The sequence below is a fragment of the Symsagittifera roscoffensis genome, chromosome 7, assembly GCF_963678635.1.
Source record: "Symsagittifera roscoffensis chromosome 7, txSymRosc1.1, whole genome shotgun sequence".
NCBI lineage: Eukaryota > Metazoa > Xenacoelomorpha > Acoela > Convolutidae > Symsagittifera > Symsagittifera roscoffensis.
In genome coordinates this window covers 16,417,861-16,434,962 of record NC_087068.1, presented here as the reverse complement: position 1 = coordinate 16,434,962, position 17,102 = coordinate 16,417,861, and the positions used below count along the sequence as shown (strand labels likewise).

Below are 17,102 nucleotides of genomic sequence, written 5' to 3'. Positions count from 1 at the left end.
GTCAAATACGTATGAACACTCAGGCGGTTCCAACACATGTCAGGTTTGCTATTTATGTTTCGACCACCGATGCGGGTCGAATACATGTCAGAGTTTTACCAAAAATCCATAGTCGAGAAGGCCCTATAGTCGAACTCAAAGTCGAAACATAAAATTTAGTCGCTCGATACATAAAGTCAAACACAAAGTCGAAACGCAAAGTCAAACGCAATTTCGAAACATAAAGGGGAACATAAAGTCGAAATATAAAAACGAGCACAAAATCAAACCATATAGTCGAAAACAAGATCGAAACATAAAGTTGAACAGTTGGTGTTAGTTAAAACAGTTGTAAATTTTCATAATGCCATTTTTTTTGCTGTTTGGCGTACCAAAGGATGAGACGAGTCCAAACAGTCTGAACCCGGATTCCTTTGGTCCACACGGTCTGAAGTTAGATTCCTTCGGTCCACGTAGTCGGAATCCGGGTTTCTTGGATCCACACTGTCTGAGTCCGGATTCTTTAGGTCCACACGGTCTGAAGTTGGATTCCTTCGGTCCACATGGTCGGAATCCGGGTTTCTTGGATCTACACTGTCTGAGTCCGGATTCTTTAGGTCCACACGGTCTGAAACCGGATTCCTTTAGAGCACACGATTTGAACCAAGCCATTTTTGTTCCACATGGTCTAAACATACCATATTGTGGTCCCAGCGGTCTGAGCATGCTAAAGTTTGTTCCACATGGTCTGAACATAAAACCACTTTATCCTCCCGGGTAGTCATACTGCTCTGAGAAAATGCTAAACATACTTTTGAAAACGCTTTTTAAAATGTTACAAAGCTTTTGCAAATTTTTTCTTTGCAGAAAATTTTGGGTGTTTACTCATTTATTCAGGTTTGTTTTCTTGCATTCAGCGGAAATAAAGACTTGTTTGCACAATTTGCAAAAAATTGCGTGATTTTTTCATCTAACTTTTCAGTCAGCTTTATCTTAAGACTGTAATATAATCTTATAAAGTAGTTTTTTATATTAAATTATTAAATTTCAAAAATATTTTTACTACCCAGTGCTAGCGTGTTTTGAAACAAGCACCTTAGTTAGAAATCAAAACGAAGAAACAAAACCATTGCAAATTGTTAAAAATTGAGAAATAGCAGTCATATAACTGCAAAAAATTGCAATAATTTCCATGTAATAGAAATAAGCTACGCTACTCATGAGGTTTCTAAGCAGCAACCAATGGTGTCCTGGAAAAACTAATGGGAAAATTGATATTGTTTTTCTGAACTTCTCAAGAATTTTTTCAAAATGTATCTTCTTAATTCCTTGAAAAAACTGATAGCAAAAGCTCTCTTAAAATTTTATAGACTAAAGTGGTACGGAAAAGCGTTTATGAACTACAATATAGTTAAAAATAACTAGTTAATAATTTCAAGAAGCCTGAAACTTTCAAGCTAACTTTGTTTTTTTTTTGCTGCTAGTTTCCATTTAAAACATGAACTTGAAATTTTCTTAGTAACGAAACTCTTGCATGTTGGTTATCTTGCAAGGTTTAGCTCTGTACGAACTTTTTACAAGATGACAACACTCGATCGACTAGTGTGATAAAAATGCTGTCAATACTGCTTGTTTTAATGTTTGTGTCAACAAAATTCTGAGAACGGAGAAAATAAATTATGTTAGATTAAAAAGTTCTATATTTTAAAATAACCCGATTTTTAGATTTTTCAATATTTTGTATCTCGATGTTTTTCAACTTCCTTTTTTTTCATTTTGGAAGAAAATAACTGATTTTTTTGCTCGAAGGTTTTTTTAAATAAAGCAAGCGCCAAATAAAATCAGTTCAAATTGAGCTGAAGCAGGAAATTTGGTTATATTAAAACAATGCCTTTTTAGATAGCGTGTGGGAAATAAAATAATTAAAAGAACATATGAATTTTTTTTCATAGTGTTGTTTTATTAATTTACTACTTATCCTTAAGAACGAAAAGAGTAATCATGTTGAACTTGAGAGCGCATTGTTGTTGCGGCTGTTTTCTGTTATTGTGGTTTTTTGTTATATATTTCAACGTTTTGCAAACAAAATCTGCTGAATTTCTTAAATACAAATGATAGCAAAAACAGTTCAATTTTTTAATGACTGAGGTTGCACTTAAAAATGTTTAAAATTAACGATATAGTCACTTCGCTTTTGTCTTCTTTTTATCTACTTTATACATTTATAAACTGGATTGCTTATTCGCAAGATATAAATTCTTTAAGAATCCATACGTTTGCTGCTTTTTGCAGCCCAAAAGACCCTTTTTCGAAAGTTTTCTGAGAAAACACTTTCAGAATAAAAATTCAGGCCCGAGAAGTTTTCGTGAAAAAAGTTGTACATATGTTTCTATATGTCCTTACATATGGCTCTCATCGAAGGCGAAGGGAAAAATACGCAAAAATTCCCAACCATTTAACGCCTTTTAAATAGTTAAAAACTGGTTGAGTTTTTTTTTTGAAATTTGGGTTCACAAAGCATAGAATTATGCAAAAGTTTTTAAACAAGTACCCGTTAAAACCTAGTCAAGTACTGCCTCGCTGGAGTTTTTCTAAAAGTTGGGGTTTCATCTGGTCAAGTTAGCATCCTCCCGTCTGACTAGATCTATTTAGGACTTTCATGCCCAATGTTTAATTTGAAATAAAATGGCTCAGTCAAATTTACTGGCAACAACTTTTGTTAACCCCCATCCCCCTAAAAATCTTTCCAGGAGAGAGGATGTGACTTTGATCCGCCCCATCTTTTTATTTCTTGTTCCTCAACACTATCAACCTTGTCAAAAAGAACTTTTTGCAAAAACTTCGAACTCCCGCGCAGTCTCAGTTTTTATGAGAAAAAAAGTAAGTGTGTTGACCTGAAAGTAATTGTTTTTCAATCTGTTTGATTGTGTGTTGCTATTCCGATATTCAAAGAAAGTAAAGAGTGTATATTTTTTTGGGTTAATTTTTGTTCAGATAAATTTCGCCGGCCTCATTATAAATTTTAACAAAATGTGTACTTTTCAGTGATACGATCAACTGTCGCAATTCAGATGTAGGAAAAATTATCGCGTGAATTATTATTTCTTCAGTGGGCTTAAAAGTTGCCAAAGTAGCAATGTTATTGTTCCGACTTTCGATACGAAAGTAACGGAATATTTGTGCTAAGGGTGGGTTTTTTTTTCTTCAGACAAATTTCGACTTTTTAACTAGCCATTTTTGACGGAATTTTTTTTATATCATTCAAAAGGTATTGTTGTCTTGAGCTTAAATTTGAAAAGATATTTCACCTGTGATCATTTTTTGTGAAGTTATGAGGGTTTAAAGATTGCTATTTTGGCCATTTTGACCAATTTGGGACAATTAACGCGCGATATAATTCGCGCTATTAACGCGTAAGCGGAGATTTAATCCGTCTAAGAAATCGTTCCAAGTTGGTTGAAAGAAGCTTATTTGCCATAATTGATTTATTACAAAGAGCAAAATCTATCCTTTAATACTTTTTATGGCGTGTGGGGGGATGATTTTTACAAAAATTTCAAATTTTAGAAAAAAAATTTTTCATTTTGTTTTATTACATTTAATTATTTTAAGTTATTACTGCTCCATAAAACTTAAAAGGCAGTCGGAACATTCAGGGCTTCGCCCTGATACGTGCAGTCTTGTTTTATTTCATAACTGTTTGAGGCATTTAGAGGGCAGCCAGAAATTTCAATGCTTTTTCCTGATATACGGGCAGCCTTGTTCATGCTTGGTTCGGTTTTTTTTCTGTTGAATTAACTTTGCGTGACTGAAAATTTATTTTTAAAGAACAATTTTTCATACCAATTGATGATACCGACTCCTTGAGTTCAAGTCTAAAAATTTTTTTGATGTTTTTGTTAAAAGCTATTACTTCGATCGCCGAAAGTTGACTGAATACAGAAAACTACAAGCTGAAATATTCCCTTTTCTTCGAAAGTTGGAACTTTATATATTTGTTGAAAAAAAATTGAGGCCAAGTATAGGATAATAGTTTTTGACTCTTTTCCGATTGTTTTTTGTAAAGTCCTGAGGGTTTGAAAATGGCCGATTTGGCTTATGAAAGTTTATGTGCACTTGGAAGAATTGTGCGCACTTTGAATTTTTAACAAAACCAGTACAAATTAAATTGACGCAAGCTAATTGGTCGTATTTATGTCTATCGACTCCAAAACTTTCAAACTTGATTGTTTTTCAATCTATTCTATAATAAAGACGGTTCTTATATGATTGAGGGGCAGTCAGAACTTTCAGGGCTTGTTTGTTTCTTTATTCTTTATTCTTTGAAGTCAGCCGCGCGTTAATCAGTTCAAATTGGCAAAATGCGGGGGCGTAGCGATTAGTATGTGTGCCTAATAGCATGCGTTAATTGCTTTACTGAGTGTGCTTTCAGATGAAATCTAAATTTCAATTATTTCAAAAACCACTTTGTTTTTGAGGGGAATTAAAACTTCCTCTACTTTCGCCCAACTAAAATTCGGCTAAGTGCGCGCTGTTTAAAAACAAACAAAAATGAGCAAATTAAACTTGAAATAGCAAATCTTTCAATTACCTATTTTTCTATGGGCATGCTAATCAACCCACATGCTAATAGACCAGTTCCCGCTAATGAGAAACCGCCTGTAAGTTTTTTTGAGCTAATCATTGGAAAATATTGTTTGTACTTGAAGTCCATGCCTTCAACATTTTGAAAATGCTTATAAGCAGGGGCGGATTTAGGAAGGGGGGACGCCCCCCCCCCCTCAGGGATTCGACCCCCTGCCGACCCAAAGGGTCCCCACTTTGATACTTTTTAATAACTCCATTTTTGGCCTACCGATTCTAAAATTTTTCTAAGGGCGCCTTCGGCGCCAATATTAACTATTTTTTGAGGGGGAGCGCGCGCCAAAAAAACGCGATTTTTTTGTCAACTTTTTCCAAAAAAAGACCAAAAACGACTTTTTTGACTGTTTTTCAAAAATTTGCCTGCGGCGCTGAAAATTTTGCCAAAATAGGGGCAAAACAATGCTTTGGGAGAGCTCGAAAAATCAATTTGGTCCACCTAAAAAAAAAAAGGTCGTCAAAATTTTCGAAAATTTTTTGAAAATCCCCCCCTCGAGAAAATCCTAGATCCGCCCCTGCTTATAAGTATTGATGAAAAATTTTCAATGCCTTGTCATCCTTTTTTTGTTGATTGAGTTAGCTATCGGACACGGTGAAATTTTTGAGGATAAAGTTAAAAACGAGGCTTTATGGAAATTCTTTTAATCTTTTTATCTACCCCCTCCCCTATTGCAAAAGGTTATTGGTTAATCCGCACAAAATAGGTACCATAGAGGAAGTAGTTGGAGATCCCAATTTAGTAGCTGACACCACCCATGTCTATCAAAACGACTTAGCGGTTTAATTGTCTGATACGCCAGGAAGCTTTCACATTTTCATCAATATTCGCCATGCTTGGGAACTGCATCTCAGTTTTGATGGTAATGGAAGGGTTCAAAAAGTAGACCAAAAGATTTTTTTAAAATTGAGTAATTTGAGCAGATCAGTTTGAACGGTCCTTTTTTGCATTTTTTAAATTGTCGTTTATTATTTTTACAGGGAATATTTTAACTTTGATTTCAACTGACTTTGAGATTAGATTTGCCTCAGTCGTTAATTTTTTCAAATTTTCACCAATCTTGAATTTAATTGAATTGAACTTAATTGAAAAAGTGAAGATATGGCTTGTACATTGGAAATCGAGATTTTTTAGTACAATTATTTGCGTATTTTATAGTTCATGTCGTTTTACGGTATAATTGTTGAGATAATTGTCACGAGGAGCAGTCATAACTTTTAGTTTTCTTCATAGACCAGAAGAAATTTCGGCTTTGTGAAAAATCTGCTTCCTGTGAAGCGGTGTTTTCCTAGTCTGCTGATAACCCAGTTATCTACAATCTAGAAAGGTAAATCAGAAGGCAATTTAATCGGAGCCACTTAGTAGTGGATTTCCCTTCCACGATAAGTTATAGTAAATAAGGTAGCAACGTGTAGTTTAAAGAAAATCGAGCCTTCATCTTTTGGCTACTGTGACTTTTACCCAGAAGGAAAACGAGAGTTTATTTATATGAGGCAAAATTTATTTTTCTTTGTCTTACAGGTAAGGTTTTGTTTTCACTTGTTTTTTTGTTTCGTTTTGTCGTGATAGACCGACTGCTAGAGAACTTGGAGTGGTCTTTCACATAGAACAGTGGGCTTAGAATTTTCAGATATCCTAACTTTCACGGCTCAAAAATTTCGTTAATAGCATTGTTAAATCGAGAACATCAAAAAATAGGATTACCAGAAATCGCACTTAGGTTTTATTTCATTATCAAAAGCCCTGCTAATCAAAAGCCCGGCCAATCAGTTTCATGATTAAAGAAAGTGTCCGAGTCGGCCACTTTCGATAAACTTTTTTGGCATCAGGTTCTGGCCGAACTCGTCAAAAAGTTTTCTAAATTCGGCTATTTACCATTTTGAGAGGGAAAGCGTGCGCCAAAAACACGCAATTTTTTGTTCAAAATCTACCAAGTGCTTTTTTTGGTTGAATAGGGTCTTTTCAATGTTTTGGAATGGTTCGGAAAAGCGAAATGAACTTTTTTCTACCTAAAAAATTTGACAAAGAATTCTAATATTGTCGCCTCTCTGTAGTACATGATTTAGCCTAAAAATTGATAAATAGAAATTAAAAGATCATTCCCACGTCGTAGTCGGAAGAACAAAATTGTACCATGAAATGTTTGAGCGGCGAAAAATTTTGTGAACTCTTTGGTTGAAATGAAGTGCTTCTCTTTTATAATCCTAGGTCCATTCAATCAACCTCAATTACGAAGCAGCCAATGTGCCGTGGTGGGGCAATCTTTGAAAGTGCTAGTGACCATAATCCCGTTATCGTCATCAGTATTATCGGAAGAGGTCAGGCGCATCATCAGTTTTGTGAGTCATCAGCGAAGACGCGAGTTGTCATTGTTCTGAAGAGTGACGTCATCTGGGAATAAGGGATGAGTCAGGCGAACAACAACCGGTGCTACCGGGAGAAGGCGCTGCACTGCTGGCACTCGGGGGACGTGTGTCAGTGGTACAAGGACAGTGGCGTCTTCTTCTTCGTCAATCTCCCCGCCAGAGAGATGGACGGACAGGTTCGCTGCTCAATCTATGCTTTGGTCTATCAAGGGTTGCTATCTTGGAAAAGTGTTTTAAATACGATGCACCTTTTTAAAAGATCGTCCAAGATAACCCTCATTTGCTAGACTCTTGCAAGATCTTGCAAGATAACCTTCTTTGATCGACTGGGGTAAATATTATTGCGTTATTAAAAGGAAGCAAGAAAAGCTCGTAGATTCGCGGTTGGCAGCGAATGCTGATATTACAACCATTGTTGCAACAAAAAAAAACACGAAAACAATGAAAACATTATTGGGTGTTTCTTTTCTTAAGTCAAATTGACAAAACCTCAAAAATTAGCTTTTTTCTAACGTTAGAGTTAACAATAGTTTTTGAAATATCGTAAGATGGGCTCTTACCCGGGTCGAGGTTTGCGATTTATGTCTCGACCGACTCGACCAAAAAATGGTATGTTTCGACCGTCTCGACTAAGGCTCGATATGTTTCGTCCGACTCGACCCAAGCTGTATATTTTTCGACCTTGTTCAACCAGGAAGAACATTTCGACCGAGTTCGACGAAAGAGTTTTTTGACCGAAAAAAAATTTCGACCGAGAAAAAACAGTTCGATTCGACTGTGTTCGACCGAGGAAAAAATCGTTTCGACAGAGTTCGACCGAGGAGTTTTTCTGACTGAGAAGAATTTTGACAGTGTAGTATTGCGAAATACTACACACACACAAAAGACCATTGTCTTAATTGTTTATTTAACGACCCAATTCTAAATTGGAGCGTGCCATTTCAATTAAAGCCTCTTTTCACTAAATCAGATATTGACTGATTTACTCTTATTAGGACTATAAAATCTTGTTGCGAAAATCCACTCCTTTTTAAATACTTGTCCAATTTTTCTCATTTTTTCATGCTCAATATTTTAAAAGGGCGGCGATTATTAATACGTCCCTTTTAACTTAACTTGAAACAAACTGGATAAATATTTAGCAGTCTTGCCGGCTGCACTGAAATTCTCCTTGCTTTGATTAAGCAGAGGTGCACCTGCAATATGATGCATCAGAGAGAGTAATATGAATTTTTAATAAGACAAACTGAAGGCTGCGGTTTTTATCAAAGGGGACTAATAAGTTGAAGATATTTGATTCGAAAAAATCAAATAAAAACTAGTTGAAAATTCCCTTATTAAAAAGGGAGAACAAAGGAGCAGGTGAAACCTGAATAATTAAAGATTGAATCAGCCGCCGGTTTATGCTTATGAGCAAAAGGACTGGCCTGAAATCTTCAGTGTTTCATTTTGCTCAGTAAGCAGCAAGTCAGTTCTCTTCAGTCAGATCTTTTAAAAATAAATAATTTTTCTTTTCTGCCCTAACAATAAAATTAATCTAGCCCTTTTCACTTATAAAAAGAGAATAAATTCTCATTTTAAGTTCAAAAAATTATAAATCGAGATACTCGAGATAACCACACCCGAGGAAGTCTGGACTACAAGTACCCAAAAGACTACGGCAAGACGATTCAGACGACCCAACCAGAAGTGCTGACTTGGACAAACATCAAGGGCAACCATACATACTAATCAGCCACCGACCTTAGTAAGAAGATAAAATATTGATGAACAAAATAAGATTAGCTCAACCTCCCCTCATAGGTATATTTCTTTAAGCTGTTCGATTCATTTATATAATCTAATAACCCAGTGCTCTGTATCTAACCAACTAATTAATTCATACCTTTTCTAACTATTGTTTCTACTCTACTTTTTGTCAAGACAATTTGACGATCTAAGGTGAGACTTATAATTTAGGATAAAATTACTAAGCATTCAACCAGCAATGAGCGCTTAGTAAAACTGGTGCGACCGCAGCAGAGAACTACTCCTTAAGAATTTTTTTTTCCAACAAACTAGAAACAGCTTTTAAAATTCAAAAAAAATAATATTATTAGGATCTGTGAGTATTTGTCAGATTAGTTTTCAACCTCAAAAAGCCTGAGACAATGGGTATCTTTCGATAGAAACACAATTTCATTGTCTTCTACTTGACAGATATTCCTGGTAGGGTTCTTGCAAAATGCATCCCCTGCGCTAGCAGTCGCCCACGATATCCCTCCATCTCGAGGTCTATTAGACGGCTTTCTAACTGACATTAGCTCATGAACTTAACTATTATCTATTATTATAATAATATATAAAATTTCTGAAAGAATCGTTCTCTGCCTAAGTCCGCTAGTAAGATATACCCGTTTTGTCCAGTAATCCACTAAAGTTTTGCCGAAACTTCAGTTTAAAGTTATCATCACTAAAATTAACAAAATTCTGTATTAAACTAAAGTGCTTAAAAACTTATTAAATATCTTCATTTATTTTTTCGAGGGGGTTAAGTGGTCATATGTGCAATCTAAGAGTACCCTAAATTGTATGATAAATTGAATTCTTCATCACATTATCTCAAACCATCCACGCTTGTTGCTATTTATCCTAATCCTTCATCAATTCTCGAGGCTTATCCTCAAATTTTCTTAAACTCATTTTAATTCTAACCACCTTAACGTAACTTAAACCTAAATCATCCATCAGTAAAGCTACCAATTACTGAAACTAAGGAAGAAAATAACAAAAACCAAAAAGGAAGGAACGGATTTGAGTGTTTTTTGATAAATCATCAGTTTTTTTTGACACAGTTTAAATATACACCTAATTAACAATAAGATTACGCACTAAAACAAATCTTAAACGTTAACCACATAACACCAAACACCAAGTTTTAATTTCAGCACAAAAATATCAGGTTTCACAACAAAAACTAAGTTTAAAACACTGACACATCCACTTTATATTGATAAAATAGGTTTCATATGATAGCATAAGCACTAAAAAATTGATTTTTACCAGCCAAAATTTTTGGTTTCAGTCTAGGTTTCAGTTATAGGTCCAAACGTTTCAGTTAAAATAAGTATAGTTTCCGGTCAAAATTTCAAGTTTCTGTAAACGGATTCGGGTAAAACAGCAAAAGTTGAACTAGTCAAACCCAAATTTGGATACCATAAGTCAAAAACCTGGTCTTAAATGGTACGTTTTTGTTAGTTTCAGGTTTCAGAACACAAAAATTGAGTTTTTGGTCTCAAAATTGAGCTCCGAACGCCGAATTTTGACTTTCTAGAGAAAACTAGCGGTGTTAAAACCCACCAAACCAATTTTAAATTTTGGTTCCTAAGGCTGAAACGTACGTTTCAGAATTGGTGTTTTTTGGTTTCAGAACCAAAAATCTTGCTTCCCGAGAAAAATTTTTGTGAAATATTGAAAGATAATAAGAATCTTTAATGCACTAATAAATTTTTAAACTCAAAAAACTTCTAGAAGGTGTTAGTTTGAGCCCTCAAACTTATAGTTTCAGAAAACTAAAATCGTGGTTTTAAGCTAAAATTTTCATCTTTTTGGCAATTTTATTGCTGGAATAGAAATATATTAGAGAGACCAACCTAAATTTTCAATCTCAAAACTCTAAAACCAAGTGGTCAAACCATAGTTTCAGTTCTAGAAATCATAGTTTCAGCCGCAAAAACTTAGGTTTCCGCAAACAAATTTTTGATTTTGAAGTTACAAACCTGTTCAAAATTCCAATTTACACTAGACCAGCTATCAAAAACCAACTTTTTATTTTCCTGCACCGAGTTTGAGAGAGTTTAAGAGTTTCAGGTTTGAGTTTTCAAAAACTATGTTTAAGATATCAAAAGATTCGGTTTTCTCGAATTTTTTTGCAAGATAAAGCGAAAACCAGATATAATAAAGCGTATAGAAAATTTTAAGATTAAAAAAACTCAACTTCAGCTACCATAGTTTCAGGTTTCAGATTATCGTTTCAGTCAAAAAATTTTCTATAATTTTTAACAAAAAAATTAAGTTTTGAACCAATAATAACCAATAAAGGCATATAGTTATATTGTTAACCATACCACAGCATCAACAAAACTTCACTTGAACAAAGTTTTAGGTTTCAGTTAAGGAATCAGCAAATAAAAAACTTGAAAAACTTAGAAAAAATTTTAGAAAATTTTTTTTTTCCAAAGAAAATTTTTGTTTCCTTATCTTATTATTGATAACCTTTGTTAATATTCAAAAATTCCTAAGAGGTTTTCATTACTCTAAGACATACTAATCAAATAGTACAACTTGGCTTAAGAAAAAGAAAACAAACATCGTGAAATTAATGTCAACACATTTTAAAATTGACGTCAGTACAATAAATTTAAAGCTCAAATTAGGAAATAAAGTCTTTAACATCATATGGTATATCACTAACACTGAAAAAAATCATATTAGTATATTAGCTAAACACCCTAACGAAGATAAACACGAATTATACGTCTTCTTTCGTCGATATACTCCAGAAATTGACACAATTCTTCAGCAAATAAAAATACCAAATAACATAATTTGTATACCGGAAGAGCGATTAATTGCTTCACTCCCAATTGCTTTCTGATATCATAATATACCCAAGCACAAAACTACTTGCATTTTAATCATTTTTAATTAAAAACACAAAATTTTCCTTAACAAAAATTAAAAATAATAACAAGTTCATAAGAAAAAATATTTTTTATATTGTTTATCATTCCCTAGATAAATATTTATGTCCCTAAAAGGATGTAAAATGCTATGACCAACTTTTATCAAGTAAATACAACAGCATTTAATTTAAAACTAAAATTGAAAAATAAATCCACAAAAATTATTTGGTATATCACCAATATCCAAAAAGATCAAATCACAATTTTGTCCAAACACCCACACATAAATATTCACGAATTAACCATTCTTTCCAGCCGCAATACCCCAGAGATAACTTCCATCTTAAAAAAGCTTAATCAGCCCCATAGCACTATTGATCTATCTAACAAAAATTCGTATTCATTGAACCCAGCAAACTTCATTGTAACTTAAATACAATTATTTCAGTCCGAACAATTGATCAGTACACAACACATCCAAACCCTTTATATATTGTTAACAAAACATTGAGTGAATTAAACAAAGATGGCAAACGTAGTAGCATACCCAGATTTAGCTCTCGAAAAGTTTACCGGCTTAGATCCGAATGAAGATGCAAGAGATTTTCTTGATATAGTAGAGAAAAAGATAGCATTTTCCCTAGGCACTAGACCAGGAGACGCAGGTGACGAACAAGACGCATATGATAACAGACAAAGAGCCTTATTTGGTTCAATATTAAGAGGTCCAGCCGCTCAATGGTATCAGGGATTAGCAGCAAACTTACCTTGGAATGATATAAGAGATCAATTCATAGATAGATTCACTGATGATAAGGATAAATATAGGAGACGAATAGAAGCAGAAAACATAAAAAGACAACCTGATGAATTCATTAAAAGCTACATACATAGATTAAGCACTGCAGTAGACCATGGATGGCCTAATCCAACTTTTAATGATGATCAAAGAACAGCAAAGAAAATGGATTTCTTTGTACGCGGCTTAAGCCCGCCAGGCTTAAAACAAAAGGCGCATCAATTCCTAATTGAGAATCCACCCGCAACTTGGCAACAATTAAAAGATCATATTGCTACAAAAGACTTAAGTTTTGCAATAAGTAGTGAATTTATCGGAACAGCATCCAGTAGCATAGAAAATAAATTGGAAATAGAGGGAATAAAGAATCAACTTAAAGAGTTAACAGGACTAATGAAGGATCATAAAATAAACGCAGCTTATAATCCACATGAGCATAGAAGCAAACAAAACAACCCAATGTTTTGCAACTGGTGTTGCATGTCAGGCCACACGATAAGCCATTGCTTTAAATATAACGATCAACAGGAGCAAAATTATAACTCGCTTCAATTAAGAGAGAATTCAAACAGAAGTCACCATCACTATAGCAAGAGTAGGTCAAGATTAGACAACAATTTCAATGACATAAACTCTCAGAAAGAGTTCAGGCACTTGTCAAACTTCAATGAAAATTCTCAATCGCGTGACAGGTCGAACAGTAAGAAACACTTCAACGAAAATAACGATTATCATTCACCTTACCAGATCCACAACTTTAGTGATGATGACATTCCAGGAGACTATACCGATAATGAGTGTGAACTTGTTAATTTAAACTAGATCAGTCTCCGTCTGAACCAAAAATACAATTATATATTAACTTATACCAACATCCCGTCGGAGACAAAAATAAAAATAACGGTCTGGAAACCCAATTTCTACTAGACACTGGAGCAACATGTTCGCTTATTAATTTTGACAGTTATGAACAATATTGTAAAATACAGCCTCTGCAGCTTAATAAATTTAGATCAAACACAGTTGCTGTGAATGGAGAAAAAATTAAACTTATAGGTTATACTAATTTTGAATCAACTTTTGGTACAAACACTGATAATCCGGTAAAAATCAAAGCATGGATTTCAGCCGAGAACGGATGCGATCTAAATATATTAGGAATGGATTTCATTTCTTACAACTTTAAATCAATTAACTTTCCGAATTTAAACTTAGAACTAAAAAAATACCCAGATGTAAGAGTTCCTATTAGTACTATAAGAAGCAAAAGTTATCCATATCTAAGCTTTTATCAAAATGTACTTCTTGATAAAAAATATAACTATTGCACCAAAATCGTCCCGCGTAATTTCAATTTCTCCAGCAGGCGTAGTTTTCAAAGTAGGAACATCGTTTAGAATTGATAAGTCCTTAGAACAAAAAGGCATTAATGCAAAAAGCACTTACTGTAGGAATGAAATTAAGTCAATGCCTATCGTACTGAAAAATTCCAGAGAATCAAAAGTAGATATAAACAAAGGTGTAATAGGCCAAACGTTTGAAAACATAAAAATAAAATAAACCCATTTCATCCTGCTTTAAAATATTTATAAATGTGAAGTTTTCATTAAAGATTTTATAACGCTTTAACTTTGTGAAATTTACCTAACGTTTTGTATACTGATCAGTAAATCTAATTTAATCTTACTAAAAAAAAAGATTACGAGTATTATCCTATAAATGTACTACAATGAATAGCGGTTCTGTATGACACCCAAAAGGATATGCCAAAAAGCATGAACACGGATTTAATTCTTAACCGAGATCGAAAACAGTCAAGTACGCTAACAATTTTGGACCATCCTCAAAATCAAATAAAGATAGAGGAATCGGAACCCAATGGCTCAGACAAAAAAGTTTTTCGACTACAACATATTTGCAAAAAAAATTGCAAAAGGCCAGGAGTTTAAAATATCACAGTTTTACGAGTCTATAATAATTTCCTTTTAGGCGGTTTTATTAACTGAAAATTCAGTATTACACTTAAGGGAATGACAAATTACCCTACGTACAATAACGAGAATTAATAGAGTGAAACCTTTGATAAAAGAACTAGCCAATGTAAAATTGTAACAAACCCATTCTGCGAAGTTAATTTGCACCATCGGATTCCTCTTAGGGCCCAAGTAGGGATCGATGACAATAATTATTATCTTTGTAGTTTTAAAATTACAAAATGCAAACTAGAAGAAATTCATCAAAAAGGGAAACATCACCTCCTTTTTTCTCAACACATTGAGTAAAATTTTCATCAAAAATCTTTATCATAAAATGGGCGAACAACGTTTTTCGACCCGACCCGCCGCAGATTTATGCCAGCATTTGTTGGTGGCTTCATGTAGCCTTTTTAAAATTATGGTACCATAATCTTTCAACAACGCAAATGCTTGTTGGTGGCTGTATGCAGCCTTTGAGACTCTTATGATTCGCTCCTCACAATTTGGCCAAAATATCAATTCGGTAGTTCAAAATCCACAACATGCAGGCATTTAAACCCTTAAAAACAACAAATTTTTAGAAGCAACACTTTGAAAATTGGACCGCATCATCTTTAAGATTGTTTACGTTAAATTTTTGCATCATAAAGTTCAGGATGACTTTCTGTACTAAAGATGTGAACATGGACTGATGCAGAGGATTAAAACCAAAGAGAAACTAAAAAACTTATCTTTTTGAAAATTATACAGTTTGCAAATTGTCTGTTTAATTTTCCTTTTCTACGATATTTCATTTTGATTTGATTCTAATTCAAATCTTTTCTATTTTCTATCAAAAAATGTAACAAAAATTGCTGGTTATGACAACCAGGTGGACATACATTTAAGATTAGGGGTTAATTAATGCCCAAATTTCCATTTTTGCTTTAACTACATAAGTTTAATATCTGAGCTTAACTCAGTGTCGGAAAATGCTTTATTCCTGTGGTTAATAAACACCATGATCGTCTTTCTTGATTTGTATTCCTGTGGTTAATAAACACCATGATCGTCTTTCTTCATTTGTTTTCCGTGGTGGGTTTGTGTGAAACCACAAGATTATATTTTCCACCTTTTATATACATACAATTTTACACTTTGTCCTTCATTGTCCAAAGTGGATTTTGAATATTTACTTATCTTACATTGATGGTTAGCAAAGCGGAATATGACCCAATTTTGAATTGGAACTGTCAAAATGCTGACCCAGCACCAGAGTAGTTTAAAAGAAAGCTGCCTCTCAGGAAGAAACATCGGAAACCGGTAGCAGTTCAATTTTTGTCAATGGACGACGGGTTAAAAAAGAACCCTCGCAATTTTCCTAGTTTAACCCAAAGATTGGAACTGCAGAAGTGCAGAGAAACCAAGTTGGATACGGAAAATCCAAAATATATAACGAGTTTAAAGTACTCAATAAAGGAAAATTATAACAGATGGAAACTGCCATCGTTCATTGAAGTCGCCAACTCAACGACAATGGAAAAGGCGATGATGCCTATCGACTTCATAACTCAGCCAGAAGTGGTTATAAAGAACGAAAACAACTTCTGGAAATTAAAGAAGAGGGAGGAACACGGCTACATCCTCAAGGCAGGAGGCACGCAAGTCACCATCCCGTTTGAGGGAAAAACTGATTTTCCGAAGCATGTAAAAAACAGACAGGAAGAGCAGGACGACATTCAACAACTTACGGATGAAATGAGCAGACTACGAATCAAAAACAAAATTAAAAAGCAGAAAATCGTGAAGTTGCAACAAAAACTTGAGGCTTCACAGAGGAAGATAGCGATCCTCAGATCGTACAATGTGGAGCTTGAATCCGGAAGGAAGCTCCAGATAAAACCTAACTTATCTTTATAACTTTTTCGTTTGATGTTCTCTTTAAATTTTATAACTATAGTATTTAACCATTAAAGTGTTTAAATTTTCACCATGGTAACTGTAAGAATCGAACAGCTTAATTTTCTAAAAAAAGGGGTGAGTTGTAGTATTGCGAAATACTACACACACACAAAAGACCATTGTCTTAATTGTTTATTTAACGACCCAATTCTAAATTGGAGCGTGCCATTTAAATTAAAGCCTCTTTTCACTAAATCAGATATTGACTGATTTACTCTTATTAGGACTATAAAATCTTGTTGCGAAAATCCACTCCTTTTTAAATACTTGTCCAACTTTTCTCATTTTTTCATGCTCAATATTTTAAAAGGGCGGCGATTATTAATACGTCCCTTTTAACTTAACTTGAAACAAACTGGATAAATATTTAGCAGTCTTGCCGGCTGCACTGAAATTCTCCTTGCTTTGATTTAGCAGAGGTGCACCTGCAATATGATGCATCAGAGAGAATAATATGAATTTTTATTAAGACAAACTGAAGGCTGCGGTTTTTATCAAAGGGGACTAATAAATTGAAGATATTTGATTTGAAAAAATCAAATAAAAACTAGTTGAAAATTCCCTTATTAAAAAGGGAGAACAAAGGAGCAGGTGAAACCTGAATAATTTAAGATTGAATCAGCCGCCGTTTTATGCTTATGAGCAAAAGGACTGGCCTGAAATCTTCAGTGTTTCATTTTGCTCAGTAAGCAGCAAGTCAGTTCTCTTCAGTCAGATCTTTTAAAAATAAATAATTTT

The 17,102-nt window shown here is 34.0% G+C and overlaps 1 protein-coding gene across 1 annotated transcript in view; it reads left to right on the top strand.

The window, feature by feature from the left end:
• The first annotated feature begins 9,476 nt into the window (after positions 1 to 9,476).
• LOC134850944 (centrosomal protein of 164 kDa-like) overlaps positions 9,477 to 17,102 on the top strand; it is a 556,693-nt gene continuing 549,067 nt past the window's right edge. Inside the window, exon 1 of the mRNA XM_063866773.1 lies at positions 9,477 to 9,490. The gene's annotated coding sequence lies outside the window, so the exon portion shown is untranslated. The remainder of the gene's footprint in view (positions 9,491 to 17,102) is intronic.